This window comes from Panthera pardus, unplaced genomic scaffold (genome assembly GCF_024362965.1).
Source record: "Panthera pardus isolate Hobbes unplaced genomic scaffold, ASM2436296v1 HiC_scaffold_8, whole genome shotgun sequence".
Classification (NCBI taxonomy): Eukaryota; Metazoa; Chordata; class Mammalia; order Carnivora; family Felidae; genus Panthera; species Panthera pardus.
Window position 1 is genome coordinate 23,535,465 of NW_026527013.1, and position 15,789 is coordinate 23,551,253.

Sequence of the window (15,789 nt, forward strand, 5' to 3'; positions counted from 1 at the left end):
CATCAACTTCAAGCTAAGCTTCTTTTTCTCTTGGAAGTTTCAAGTGCAGAGGTGACATATCCTGTTTGAAATTGTGGATGGTATTTTTCAAATACTTTAAAATACCACTTATTATCAAAGGGCCAAAGCGATGTATTTAAAGGTAATAGCACCTTATTGGCTTAGAGGCACCTCACTGGCTTTAAAATGCTCTCCTGGCGTGGAGCGTAAATGCTATTGGCTCTGAACTCATTCCCGAATTATGCAAAGCTTTTGTCCCTTTTTTGGATGCCAAATGTTTGAGCCCCCACTTCTCAGTGTCTTGCTGAGAGGCCACACTGCCGGGAGACCATCAGGTGGCTGTAAAATCTGACAGCCCGAGTGAGGGAATCCAAATCTGGTTCTTATTGAGTAGCCAAGACGGCTGGGTAACTCCACAGCCAGCTGTAGATCACTTTTATGGACAGCGAGGGACACATCATTCCGGTAGCATCTGCACAGAGTGTCTTCCCGGACCATTCTAGGCTGAGGAAGGTGCAGGTGTGGCTGTGCATTTTTGTAACCCCCCTCACGTGTGAGCAAAGCCCACTGCTCCACACATCCTAGGCTTTTCTCACACCTCTTCTGTCGTGAACTCGGTACCTTGATCTTTGGGTTTCAAGAGTTGACTTAAAAGGTAATTTTCTGGTACCAAGCCCATTGCTCTCCTCCTAATGCTGAATTCACTTCATTATCCAAGTTCTTTAGTCTCTGACTTACAGTAAATAATTGTCCACAGCTGTTGTGAGTTGGTTTATCCTTCAATAAGGGTCAGGATGGCTGACTAGACATCAGAGGAAAAACTTCTATAATTTGGTGTTTAGACTAACTTACATCTATGTTTATCTCTTTTGTGTTTGTTGTAACTAAATAGGCAAGTGTGGGTTGTGGTTTAAGCATGACCAGGCAACCTGGATGTCATGGTTTTCTTTCTCATTCTTTAATTCTGATGCATGTGGAATTCTCTCCTTCCTCCCGTGCCTCAGTTTCCCCAGCAGTCACACAGAGGTGCTCAACAGTTCCTCTCATAGACTGCCTGGAGGAGTTCATGGGGGTCTGCTTGCCCATTACCTGTGAAACCAAATACCGGAAACCAGCTCTGTCTACAAGACTAGGGGAAGGCCAACCCATATCTATTGCTAGACGGGACTCACCTGAAGCTGAAACACTTAACAAACTCAGGTGTGCTATCGCTTGCAATGAAGAGAAAACCACTCCATGTGAAACCTTTACCTTCAATGCTAAAAGGCAAAAGGCACAAAGACCCGGTGTCCCAGCAGGAAGTGGGATCCATTGGTGCATTTCCATTTATGGAAGGGGGGGTGGTGCGGGAGAAGAAAGAAGGATTCTGCCACGTACATTTCCAGATGGGATTTCTGGGCTTGGCTCATGGTGGGGCCCACACAAGCTCTCCAGCTGTGTCTTGGGATCTCTAGGGGGAGGCCTAACGGCAGGATGAGGCAGGAGGCATCCTCCCAGGGATAAAAATTTATTAGGTTAAAACCTAATGCAAACACAATTTTCTCTGAAAACACCAACACAAGGAGCAAAAGGATAAGCAAAGATGATTCCAAAGAAAATGTAGCCCATTGAGATTAATGGCTAGGGAGGAAAGGAGGGAGACCATAGCAAACTGTAGGCCAGGAACAGAGAACAAGGAACATCTGAAGCTTTCTACAAAGGAAGCTCATGACCCCCCATTGAAGCCACTATCATCTGTTGCCTAGAATACTTCAGAGGCTGCCCTGCCCTCCCTCTCTGCCTTGTTGAATGAGACACGCCCACGATCAGCCTAATCTGGGTACAGAGTAGGAGCCTGGTGCAAAGTAAAGCCTTTTGGGGTTGGACAGACCTGCAGCTGTAAGTTATTTAGCCTTATTGGGCCTCAATTTTCTCACCTATGCAATGAAGATAATAAATGCGCCTTGTAGAGCTCTCATGAAGCTGAAGTAACATCGTGCTTGTGAGGTCCTTATACTCTATGTGGCACATCAGAGTCTCTCTGTAAATGATAATTATTACTGTTCCCAGTGCCGTTACCTCAGTCAGACCACTTCGTCGCTCACAGCTCCTTCGTGACTCCCCATGGCCCATGGCATGAAGGCTGAGCTCCCTTTATAAACCCTGGCTCCGGCTTGCTTTCTAGACCAGTGCCGTGCAGCCGAACTCTCTGCAATCATGGAAATGTTCTCTGTGTTGTGCTGTGTGGTAGCTGTTGGCTACATGTAGCCAACGAGCAGTTGAAAAGTGGGTAGAATGAGAAACAGAATGCTAAATTTAATTTTAATTCATTTAAATTTACCTAGCCACATGTGGCTAGCAGCTCCTATATTAGTGCAAGTCTTAGACATTTGCATTGCCCCCAAAAGGCATCCACTCTAGCCAAATGGATTTTTCACTCCTTGCTGTTATGCCTGCGTGATGCTGCAAACAGCTCTGTGGTTTGTGCCTTGCCCCAAAGCGCCCAGCTGAGGGGGGAAGTAGGACCCAACATCGAGCCAGTGCCTGGCTCATCATCCTGTGTGTCCTGGGATGGGGCTGCATCAGCAGGGAGGATGGGCTGTCATCTTCTAATTCACACAGTCAGCAGGGAAGCTCCATTCAAAGGCATCTTTATGCCAGCAGTGTTGCTATGCACCTTTTCTCTCTGGCCAAAGCCATTTCGCCTTTTTTTTTTTTTTTTAAGTTTATTTATTTTGAGAGAGAGAGAGGGAGAGAGAATCCCAAGCAGGCTCCGTGCTATCAGTGCAGAGCCTGATGTGGGGCTCGATCTCACAAATCATGAGATCGTGACCTGAGCTGAAATCAAGAGTTGGATGCTCAACCAACTGAGCAACATGGGACTAGCCCAAACTCCTTGCACTCATTAAGCTTCTTGCCCTCCAAACTCTCTAAGCTTTCTTTCATCTGTGAGGCATGGTGGAGGTCATGGTTAAGAATTCAGTATCTGAAGCAAGCCATGCGCCTAGCTGGAATCCCAGCTCTGTCACCTACTTGGCATATGACTTTGAGCACATTATTTTCTCTCTAAGCCTCTGTATATTCAGCTATACAATGGGACAGCAATAGCACCTCTCTCATAGGGTGGTTTCAAGGAGTAAATGATGTGGCTAGGTTTGTCGCATGGTGTCTGACTCAAAGTGAGCGTGAATTGTACTTTTATATACTCGCTCTTTTAATAAATATTTATTGAGCAACTATACATATACATGCTCAACACTGTGTCAAACTCTGGAGATTCAATGGTGAGTAAATGCAGATAAAACCCCTGTCCACCTGGAGGCGTGCATAGGATATAGGTGATGTTTCAAATGATAACACAAACCATAGCACTGCAACCGGGCGAATGTGAAGGAAAGATTCCTGGTGCAATGAGAGCCTGTGGCAGGTTTGTTTGTCCTACTCAGCCAAGTCAGAAAAGACTTTTCTAAGAACAAGATGCTTGAGCCAAGATTGGAACGAGGAGAGTAGATGTTGACTAGCTGAGAGGAGGGGGAAGTGTGTTCCAGGCTCAGGAAACAGCATACATGAAGGCCTTTGCTGGGTGGGACTGGGAAGCCCCCAGAGGGACAGAAACATAGGATAAAACATAGGATAAGGCACAGTTTGAGACTGGGCTGCAGAGGCTGGACAGGCATTTTTGTAGCCCGCACAACAGGAAGAGCAGAGAAATGCCATGGTCTGTTTTGCTTCTCTACAAAGATCTCACCGATTTCAGTGTGGAGAACGGATCAGGTCACACATGGCATAGAGGCAGGTAGACGTAAAAACCACTGCAGCCCTATAAGCAAAGGATGGCGATGAGGAAAGAGACAAAAATGTGTTTGAATTCAAGCTACTTTGTTTTCCTTTCATCCAGGAATTCATGACATACGGTCTTTTGATGATTAACACAGTCTTGTATTTCTATTTACTCAGGTCTTCCAACACTATGCCCTGTCACTCCAATGGGAAGATAAACTGTAACCAAGAGTCATTTTATGTTTGTGTGTAACTTGAATGGCACCCTGCTTATAGTAACTTCAAAAGGAATATTTGCTAAGGTGTTTTCTAAGTTTCATTGACTAGTAAGAGGGACAATTGTATGAATGGCTGATAACATGGGAGGGTTGTGGGGTATGTGAGGATAGAAACTTCTTTCTCCATGTTGCCAGAAGAACCGAGCAAAACTAGCAAGGGAAAGAAAAATACTCAATTCTTCCAACTAGACAAGGAGGACTTCTTTTCCAGATGGGTAAGGCTTCCCTGAAGGACCTGAGTGAAATCAGCATAACAATACTTCTCTCTCCCCGTGGTACTTGCCAAAAAGTTCTAAAAGTGATCTTCACATTTACATGTGCTGTATGCGCAAAGGGTGATGTTATTACTTATTTAAAGCACACAAAATAACCAAGCTCATTCTTCTTTTCTTTCTTATTCTCTTCTCACGTTCAAGCTTTTGCTTTAGTTTTTTTGTTTTATTTTGATTTTTGTTTTGTTTTGTTTTGTTTTCAGGGGAAAACAGCAGAAACCCCAACGCAAGTTGACTTAAATCAGAAAGAAATCACTCTTTCAAATAACAAGTGGTCCAGAATCTGGGTGTTCTCCAGGAAGGTTCAGGAGCTCAACTACTTATCAAGGAAGAGGCTCTGTCCCACTCTGTTTTGTACGGCACCAGCCTCAAACCAAATCTAGTTCCCTTCAAAGTCAGAGGGTCAGTAGGGCGGCCCATGCAGAGTCTTGTTTACATGGGAGAGAAAACTCTAGAGCAGCAAACACAGTAACTGGCTTCCTTGCCCATCCCCTTCAGAAGGAACGGAAAACTTTCCCCCATGTCATAATTTGAACTCATCTCCTTCAGTCTGATTGGGCTAAGAAGGTCACATGTCTATTCCCAGACCAATCACAAGCTCCATGAAAAAAAAAATGCCATGCTCTGATTGGCTTAGAGTAAGTTAAGATTTACCCCTGGAGCTGGGGATAGAGAGGTTTTCTGAACCAAAATTGGGTGTGCATTGACAAATAGGAAAGGGAGAAAGGCGTTGGAAAGGCAACCAAGTATGCCTTCCTAGTATGAGCTGCTTCCTAGAAAAATGAGATGATTTTGTAAGTCAAGCTCCACTTCATTCATCTATTCCTTCCTGCACTCACTCCACGAATATTTATTGGGTGCTTACTCTGCGCTGAACTCTAGGTAAGCTTATTTAGAGGCACCTCAAGAATTTTTCGAATACCTCTGCACGTATTTTTCATTCACTTGCCACATATGGAGGCAAGTAGCCATACCAAGAGACAGACGTAGTCACGTGGCACATTTTTAAAAACCCATGCTCCTAACATTCTGTTCGCACATTCAGATCTTCATAAATCTGGATTCCAAGGGGACCAGGTCACGATATCATTTTGGGCCATTGTCAAAGAGGATTTACGATGGTTGTTTGCATGACCCAACCATATGCTGTGGCTGGGGAAATATTCTGGTTAGTCTGTTTGACGTATGTATTGATGACAAAGAAAGTTACACCACACCACACCACACCACACCACACGAAGAGAGCAACATGAAAACCTTCCCCCAAGTTATCAGTGTATTGCCTGTAGAATAATGACCTTCTTGGTAAAATCAAGAGATGATTAAAAATAATTAATGGATATTTCTTGAAAAGGATATAACAATTGGAGGATCTGGAAGCCAGCTGTCCTAACATTTCTTATGAAGAAGGTTGCATATTACTGGTTCTGTGAAAACGTGTGCCTTTAGCCCTTCAGCAAAAGGCCAGGAGAGACAGAGCTGACCCAGGGATAATGCTGGTTTTTTGTTCTTCTATCCTTTCAGCACAGAGCCCAAGTCTTGGGAAATGAATTTTTTCTGACCGTCAGGTCTTTTCCTGTGTGTGACCTGAGAAATCTGAGTGTCTTAACTGGAGATCTGAGAGAATGGAACCCCTTACTCACACGCCAATCACCCAGTTTCCAGAATGAAACTAGAGAAAGAAGGAAGAAAACTCCATTGTGCCTTGCTTTCCTCATGTGTCAGATAGAGAGAATACTATCTAGACCATGGAGGTGGATATGAAAATCAAACAAAATACTATGTATGTAAATACCAGCAAGGGCAAGGAGAGGGGTTGGCCACAAACAGCAGCACGAGGGGAATTTGTTGGAGGTGGAACTGTTCTGTGGTGGTAGTTACATAGCTGTATGCATCTGTGAAAAGTCATAGCTCTGGTCACTAAAAGGAATAGATTTTAATTTGTATAAAGAAAAAGTAAACAAAATGCCCAGACACAATTTTTAATTAATAAATCCCTAAGTGCCAAGCTAGACATTTATAATAATAATAAAAACACGCAGTCCCTAGTTTCAAGGAGGTAATGGTTTTGAGGGACAGACATGTAAAATGTGAGCCTCCTTATCTACTTCCATGGAAGGTCTCTTCACACACACGAGGCTCTCTGATTCTCAGATTTGCCATGCTCCTGTCCCCTCTGCACATGTCGTACCCCACTGTCCAGAACAACCTTCTCTCCTCACTCCTGCTGTTGGTTAGTTCCTCTGCACCTTGTGGATCTTGGTTTAGTCACCTCCTCCAGGAAGCATTCCTAGAAGACCTATTTCACGGGTTCAGGGGTGTGCTCCCTCACAGTACTCCTCAGCACCTCCCACCTGTCACTCTGCTTACCTGGTGCTTCCATGGGCTGTGAGTTGGTGAGGGTGGGGATCCTGAGTCCAGTTTGCTCTTGTCACCTCAGAACCCTTCATGTTAAGTGTACCTGGCAGGTGGGCGGATGATGGACAGATGGTAAGTGAAGGATACTCGGGCCCACTGTGACATCTCAACTCAGTCACAGTTCTTTACCTTGATCAGTAACAGGAGCCAACATGAACAAGCCTCAGCAAAGTAGAAAATTTACTCACAGGGTATTGGAAGAGACCTGAAGCTCAAAAGTCACTGGGCTATATGGGGAACTAGAACAAGCCTCTGCATAGCTGTTGGAAACGCAGACAAAATTTTCTCTCCATCCCTACTGTTTTTTTCTGCAGTTCAACCTCATGCTCATTTCTGCTCAACTTCATTCTCTCTGTTCCTCCCATATGCACGTGTTGGAAGAAGGTCACCCAACAACAGGTTGCCCTTTTCCTTAAAAGGAAACAGTTCAGACTAATGGGCTGTCTGTAAATCCCAATGCCAAAATCCTGGAAGGATCTGATTACTTCAGTTTGGGTCAGATCTCTACCTGTATGTACCTCAGTCAACTCTGATCACAGTGCAGACTCCCATCACACAAATATGGCTGCCAAGGTCGACCCAGTTCTTAAAAAGAGTATTGTTTCGGGGTTGGGCAGACACTTCAATCAGTGATGACTACTATAGCAGAGAGACTCTAGGAGACCCTTGTGACCTTTATCTCCTGGTATTCATGACTTTGAGTGTGGGCAGGGCCTGTGACATGCTTTTAACCAATATAACATGACAAAGGTGATGGGAAGTATGTGATCATATGTATATGATTGCATGTGTATAAGATTGTAGCATTCATCTTGCTTCAGTCTTTCCATCCTTAATTGCTCTAAGGGAGCAGGTTGTTCGTGTTGGGAGACCCTACATGTCAAGGACCCAAGGGTGACTTCTGGCCAACAACTATCAAGAAATTTAAGTTCTCAGTCCTACAAAGACCACAAGAAACGATTTTGTCAATAATCCGAGTGAGCTAGGAGAAAGACTCTTCCCCCGTCAAGCCTCAGATGATATCATGGTCCCAACCAATATGTTGATTGCAACCTTTTGAGATTTTAAGCAGAGGACACAGCTAAGCCATGCCTGGAATTCTGATCCACAGAAATTGTGAGATAATAAATATGTGCTGTATTGAGCTTCTAAGTTTGTGCTGATACTGTTACTGTTATACAGCAATAGAAAACTAATAAAACTGTACAATATTTTCCAATTAAAAATACACTCAAAGCTTCACAGGTTCTTAGTACAAACTTGTAAGGTAACCTCCAAAATAAGGCCACACTCTTTTAGGTGGCCCAAGAATGGTGCAGTAGCCACACCTGATAGTGGAAGGGATGCCGGGGCCTTACACAGGAGCCCCCACCATGATGCTGACGTGTGCTGTTGGGAAAACTTCTCTCAGGAGATAGAGTGTTGAGCTCAGGTTGGGGTGGGAGGTTGAGCTATCACGTGAAAGATGCCAACTTCTGGAGTTAAAAATGGTAGGGCGCCCAGAGGCAGCAGGAAGGTGGACCAGGGAGGAGCATGAGAATGGAGGGGAAGAGCAAGGCAGACTGAAGGCTTCTGGGTTGGAGCTGTGTCTGCAGTGTAGATTTCCTCTGCCCAAAGTAATCCAAGTAAGTGTCAAATTACTGATTTGTGATGTCGCTAAGCTGGTGGGGGAAGAGGGTTAGACGTTGCACACGCCTACTTCAGGGTAAGGACGCTTATGTCTTATCTCCAACTTTAGCCGCCACAGGTGGCTAGTGTGCCCGTCAGGGAAGACAGCAGGGAGCAGCTATAATGCTGCAAATATCCACATGATTGTCTCAGACTGTACAGATAAAAATTACCTGTGATGCTTGTTCAAAATCCATAGTCCCAGACCTCTCCCCCCTGTAATTCCTACTTGGGGAGATCTAGGTGGAACTCAGGAAGCAACACTTTCAACAGGCTGTCATGGGACTTGGATCATCAGGGTAGCTTGGGAAAACTCAGGCACTCATGTTTGTGGAGTCTGTCCAGAATAATGTCAATAGTTCTTACCATATATTGGAGATGACACTGTGGTCCAAGATTGGAAAATGATGCCCATCTGAGACCCTTCTCCTGAGTAGTGCATGGAAGGCTAGAATCCCCACAGCAAAGGATCCACTGATGAGCTTCCCAGATGGACTGAGTCAGGAGCCTACTCCAGCCATCCTCGCCATCCACCTGCACACCCAAGGAACCCTTGAGGAGCCATTCTCCCACAAAGACTCTGGAAAATCAAAACTGTGCGGCCAAACCAGTGCTCCAGACAGAATGTGCCTGAAACTCCATGGTGTGGATGAGGCAGCCCAAAGCCCTTCACCCCTCCTCCCCCATTTGTTCTTGTTCCCTCTGGACCAGGCAGCCCAGTCAGGCTGGCTCCTGTCTCTGCTTGAGTCTCTCCCTCTTCCTTGACAGCCTTCTCTCCTCCCTGTTAAAACGCCATCCTTAACAAGCTCATCTGCACACAGGGAGCCAGCTTGCTTCCATTGCAAGTGACACTTCCATCAGAAAGGGCTGTCAGGGCGCCTGGGCGGCTCAGTTGGTAAAGTGTTTCACTACTGATTTCGGCTCAGGTCATGATCTCACAGTTCATGAGTTTGAGCCCGGCGCCGGGCTCCACGCTAACAGTACGGAGCCTGCTTGGGATTCTCTGTCTCTCTCTCTCTCTCTCTCTCTCTGCCCCTCCCCTGCTCGCTCATTCTCCCCCCCCCCCCAAAATAAATAAATAAACATAAAAAAAAGAAAGGGCTGTCTGCTCAGTGCTAACAGAAGCAGCCTCACCGCTCCTTGGTGTACACATAGAATAACGATGAGCAAGGGAGTGAGCCTGCTGTCATTTTGTAGGGCAGTGGGGAAGAAGCCTGGGTTGTGGGGAAAACTCGTTTCGCTTCTGAACTCTTGCCTCCCTGGCTTTGCCCCCTCCTTCTCTGGCCGGTCTTGCCAGCTGCTGACTGTGGTCCCCTGAGACCAAGCCCTCCCTGAGACACCATTTGCCACAGGGCCTGACCAAGGATAGGAGGAATTGACAGTCCCTGCTGAACCCAGCGGTCCTCACACACTTCCCGGCTGATGGGAGGGGCTCCAGACCCTACTGAGCCACATGACTACTTGCTCTCCAAGGAGCAAAGTTGCACAAACACAATTAATGAGCCAACAGTAATAAAAAGGATTGGAGCTCCTTTACTCCTGTATTTTGAAAACAAGAAAGAAGATGCTTGTTCTTGCAATACTGACTGCAGTCCCATTTCCTGTGTTCCACCTTCCCCCAGACCCTGCAGCTGTACTGGAACTGCCCCAGCCCCAACAGACACACACACACACACACACACACACATGCACTCACAACACCCGCATGCACATGGGCACACTGTATCCATCCAGGTGCACACGTGCACACAGCCCTGCAATGTTCTGAGAATGGCAGCTGTCTTTCCTTCTCCTCTCCCTACACTGAGTATATTATGGAGACTGTCTCAGCCTCTCCCACCCTCTAAGCCACCCTATCCTTTTACAGACAGTACTGAGGGGAAGAAACAGAGGTTCCCCCCACAGGATTCTCCCTCTGGGCTGGGGAAGAAGATGGGCTTCTAAACACTCCCCAGTTCATTTGTGTCATTACATGAGCCATTATTATAGGCAGATGAGAAGTCGTGTATGATCAGCTGCTTAAAGACAGAACTTTCCGGGGCGCCTGGGTGGCGCAGTCGGTTAAGCGTCCGACTTCAGCCAGGTCACGATCTCGCAGTCCGTGAGTTCGAGCCCCGCGTCAGGCTCTGGGCTGATGGCTCGGAGCCTGGAGCCTGTTTCCGATTCTGTGTCTCCCTCTCTCTCTGCCCCTCCCCCGTTCATGCTCTGTCTCTCTCTGTCCCAAAAATAAATAAAAAACGTTGGAAAAAAAAAATTAAAAAAAAAAAAGAACTTTCTGATTGATACCTGAAGATAGGAAAACTGAAACTCTTCCTCTTTCCCCTAGCATGAATCCTGTGGTCCCCGCCTCTCCAGCATCTAAATCACGCAGCACAAAATCTCCCAGAAGAAAATAATGTATTGGGTAGTTATTATATACAGGCAGGTAACTTACACATATTAATTAATCCTTGCTCCTATCCCCATCATTGAAGAGTATGAGCTCTAACGTGCTAATAACGGCATGTGTGCACACATCTAGTCCTCACCAAGCACTGTCGTGAGTTTTTAACATGCATTAACTCATTAAATCTTCCCAACAATGCCACGCAGCAGCTCCCATTATTGTTCCTAGTTTGTCCATGGGGAATGTGGGACACAGAGAAAGAATTCTGTTCAGCACCGTAGCAAGGGAGCAGAGCCTGTGGGAAACCTGAAGCCGACCCAGTCCTGACCTAGGTTCGCCTGTCTCCCCTGGTGTTCTAGGTCAGAGGACATTCTCTGGACCTGAGCGACTTCATCTTGGGGTTGACCGTGTATTTTCTAGCTCTAGGAGCCACTTGACCCATTCAGATTTTGGTAAATAGCAATTTCAAACTTAAAACTTTCTGTGAGGATTGAGATAATAAGTCTTTCTAGATCAATGCCTCGCCTATATTTAACCCTTCATGAATATAGCTGTCATTATTGATATTAGCACCATTTTGTAGGTGAGAAAACAGAGGACCGCAGAGGATAGGTCACTCGCTCAAGGTCACACAGCTCACCAGTGGTCAATACAAGGTGGAAATCTAGGTTGGCTTCTCATATTTGGATCCTTTTATCCAGAACACCTTGCCACTACATTTTCATCGAGATCCAGAGTGTGGAAGTCCAGCAAATTGTTTTGACAGTTCTTTTCTAAGCGAGCATCAGTCCTATGTAAAGCCAGCTGCCAATGGCACTGGACACTGTAGCCTGCATGCTCCCAAATCTGCAGTTCATCAACAGAATGAAATCTAAATGTCAGATCACATCCTGTCTGATATTCGTCCTTCCCTAAACACACATAAAACTAAAATATTTGTAGACGGTTTTGCTATTTTCCAAAGCCTTTTCCGGACTCTTTGTTCTATGCGCCTTTCAAAGTCCTGCACTCTTCACTCCCTGTCAAGGGTGCCCTGGCTTGGGCTATGGTTCAACGTATAGGGTCTCCAGTCCACCTTTGCCAGACAGCGTCCCTCAGGATCCCTTCGGCCTCTATAAGGCTTGAAAATCAAGTTTGGAAAACTAAGGCTCAGAGGAGTACGGACAATTCATAAAGCGAGTGGTTGGTGTGAGCAAAGGTATATCCAGGTTGCTACTTGAGGGAGGTAAACTGAGCCCAAGTTAAGGGAAGCCCTATTTTGCATTTTGGAGAGTAGATGCATCTAACTTTTACCTCTCTACCCCTATAAGTGATAAATCTTAAATTCTCAGCTGCATCAAGAATATGTTGGGGCACCTGGGTGGCTTGGTTGGTTAAGCATCTGACACCTGACTTCGGCTCAAGTCATGATCTCATGATTCCGTTTGTGAATTCAAGCCCCACGTTGGGCTCGCTGCTGTCAGTGCAGAGCCTGCTTTGGATCTTTTGTCCCCCTCTCTCTTTCCTCCTCCCCAGCTCATGCTCTCTCTCTCTCTCAAAAATAAATAAGCATTAAAAAAATAATTCTCACTCCCCCATCCCTTTGCCCCTCCCCCACTCATGCTCTTTCTGTCTCTCAAAACAAATATGCTTTATAAATAATAAATTCAGAGTAACATAGTAAGAAAGATGCTAAGAATCAATCTGGCATTTGTATATCATTCACTTTTTTAATGTCGAAAGAATTGTCATATTTTGAAACAAATATATTAAACATGATTTTATGAAAGCTTTCTGGTTTGGAGAATTGTCTTCCCATTAAGTAAAATTTCAGTGTTATTCTATTTGTATGTAACTAATTTGCAAATACCATTTGCTCATCAATTAAAATGAAAATTACTATTGTTAGTAAATCAGGCTGATTGATTTTGATAAGACATACTAGATATGAATAGTCTGAGACCTGGGAAAATCTATATAACTTCTGCAGTCAGAAATAAGGACCTACTGGGGCACCTAGGTGGCTCAGTCAAGTGTCTGACTTCCACTGAGGTCATGATCTCACAGCTCGTGGGTTCCAGGCCCCGCGTCGGGCTCTGTGCTGACAGCTCAGAGCCTGGAGCCTGCTTCCGACTCTGTGTCTCCCTCTCTGTCCGCCCCCCACCCCCCACTTGTGCTCATTCTCTCTCTCTCTCAAAATTAAAACATTTTTTTTAATTTAAAAAAAAAAACTGCCTTCATTTTCTCAGGAAGAAAACTTCCTCCTTAATTCCAAAGATCATTCTTTTGAAGCTCAGTGTTTGTTGGAGACCGGAGAAGGATTTGTGAAAGCTCCTCCCGGCTTGTTCCTGTGGTCCAAGCACCCGTCTGTCTGCCAGGATCCAGGGACACTGGAGTCATAACTGAACGTACTGCCTACTGCTCACAGGCTGCCCACTGCTTTGTGGGGGTTTCGTCCTACTGTTACATTTATGCCTCACCTGGAGTCCGACCCTCATCCTATTTCCAATTCCTAGCAAGCCAACGTAGCACACTGAACACACCCACGAGTTTTCATTTTTGACAGTTCTTAGAAAGCCAAGCCCAGTATTCTGAGAAGTGTGAGCACCTGAATGAAGGAAAGCCTCAGATGGAGGGGTGGGAGCTCGCCTCAAGATCCCTAAAACCATGGCAACTCCTCGCTGCCTCCCCCATGAGGCAGGTCTCAGAACCAAGCAAACATCTGCCCTGCCTCTCCTCTCAGTGAGGACATTCCGCCTCTTCACGGGTGTTTCCACAAACTCGCTGCCTACTTTCCTTTATGGGTTGGTAAACCAAGCAAGCCTTTATTCCGAAAACATAAGAAGACTCTTCCTTACTAAAGCCATGGAGAAAACCCAAGATACGGAAAGCACGCGGAGGAAGCAACAGAATGACAGAGTCTGGGGCAACATAGTAGACTTTTGCGGGGTTTGTACAAGGTTTCAGTTGGGTGTTCCTTTTTTTTCTGAGACTTAATTTTCCATGCTGGGTAATTGTTTACAGGTAGAGGATAAATCCAGATGACCTCCCGAGGTTCCTTTCAGCTTCTGTGTCTTTGAGCCTGGAGTTTATTTTGTTCTTAAGTAAAACTGCTTTTTTCTCTACCATTAAATGTATGGTACGGCAGATGAGTTAATGGTCCTGGGTTTAGTACCTCTCTACCCCTTTTAAGAAATACCCTGCATTTCCCTCAAGGGCAGGGAGGATACCTTGTTTCTCTCCAGATTGCCACAAAGCAAGGGTTGGACATTGTCTGACCTGATTCGAAATGGCATATTTGCATCACTTGATAATTAACTTCCTTACAAACTCGAGATTCCCAAAAAGGGCTAAGAATTTGGTCTTCAAGACAGAATATTTTTAAATGATATAGATCTATGTGCCCTGACACCGATCTCTAAGATACACTCTTGAGGACAAGAAAGTGTGAAACGATATTTACAATATGATTCCGCTTATGTTGTTTAAAAGAGAAAACAACCCCAAACAATTGGTTTCCATAGGTATATATATTTCTGGATGTAAACGCATAGAAAAACCGCCACCACAGAGCGGCCACATAATACGACAGCGGTGTCACCTCAGGGAGAAAAGAAAATAGAGGGAAGGGACCTACCATTATCTGACATGTTTGTAGTTTTAACAACCCAACTTTATTATTCAATACTTGTGTTCTTAAATATAAACAAATAAGTGGAAGATCAAACGTCAAGGGAATTCAGAAAGAGAAAACAAGTAGATAGATCAAAGTTGCACAGCTCACAAAAGCAAGGGGGAAGCTCTCAAAATGCCGCTCAAAACAAGATCTTAGGGGCACCTGGGTGGCTCAGTTGGTTGAGCAGCTGACTTCCACTCAAGTCATGATCTTAAGGTTCGTGGGTTCGAGCCCTGGGTTGGGCTCTGCGCTGACAGCTAGGAGCCTGGAGCCTGCTTCAGATTCTGTGTCTCCCTCTCTCTCTGCTCCCCCCATACCCCCACTCACACTCTGTCTGTCTCTCTCTCTCCAAAATAAATAAAAACACTAAAAAAAAAAAAAAAGAACAATTGAGCGATGGGGGAAGGGTAATGTTGGGGGCACTTTCAGATGCTGTGTGCTATTCAAATGTACTCTGGAGGGATGATGTAAGTTAGAAGTCACCCAATTTGTACCAAATTAGGAAGCAGTGCTATTCAGAAGAGCTATCGATTTTAACTTATTGTTGTTGAGATACAGAGAGAGACAGCATGGGCGGGGGAGGGGCAGAGAGAGAGGGAGACACAGAATCCCAAGCAGGCTCCAGGTTCTGAGCTGTCAGCACAGAGCCTGACGCAAGGCTCGAACCCACGAAACCATGAGATCATGACCTAAGCCAAGGTTGGACGTTTAACCGACTGAGCCACTCAGGTGCCCATCCCCCCCCTTTTTAAACTTTTTTTAAATCGATTTTAAAAACAAATCTTAAAGGAACATGTTTTAACATGGAAGTCAATAAATAGATACATATTTACGTTGAAAATGACGTATTATTTTTATAAATTTCCCTTTTGGGATGAATTGATAGGTGGAAGAGATTTTGTTTATAAAAGGAAAATTCAATTTTAGTCTTTAAAATATTTTGATATTAGTGGTTTTGTGGGTATTTATAAATTATCTAAGGGTTTTGATGAAAGTCTCCTCACATGAATGTTTAACAAAATATTTACAAGGAAAAATTTCATCTCGGTTGAAAATGGAATTTTTCCACTGAGGCTAGCAGTATCTCTTTTTCTTTATTATTAGTTTGCTTAATGTATACAATTTTATTTTATGGCAAAGCATTTCAGGGTCACTGCAGACAATCAGAAGTTACAGAAAGTAAAAAGGAAAAAAATTAAAATTCTCATAATTTAACCAGCAATATCATCCTTGGATTGTCTTGCCAATCTTCTTATGCATATAGATATCTGTATTACAAAAAGAAAGATGCTATTTTGCAAAAACATTTTTAACTTAATATATTGAAAAATTTTTCATGCTAATAAATCATTA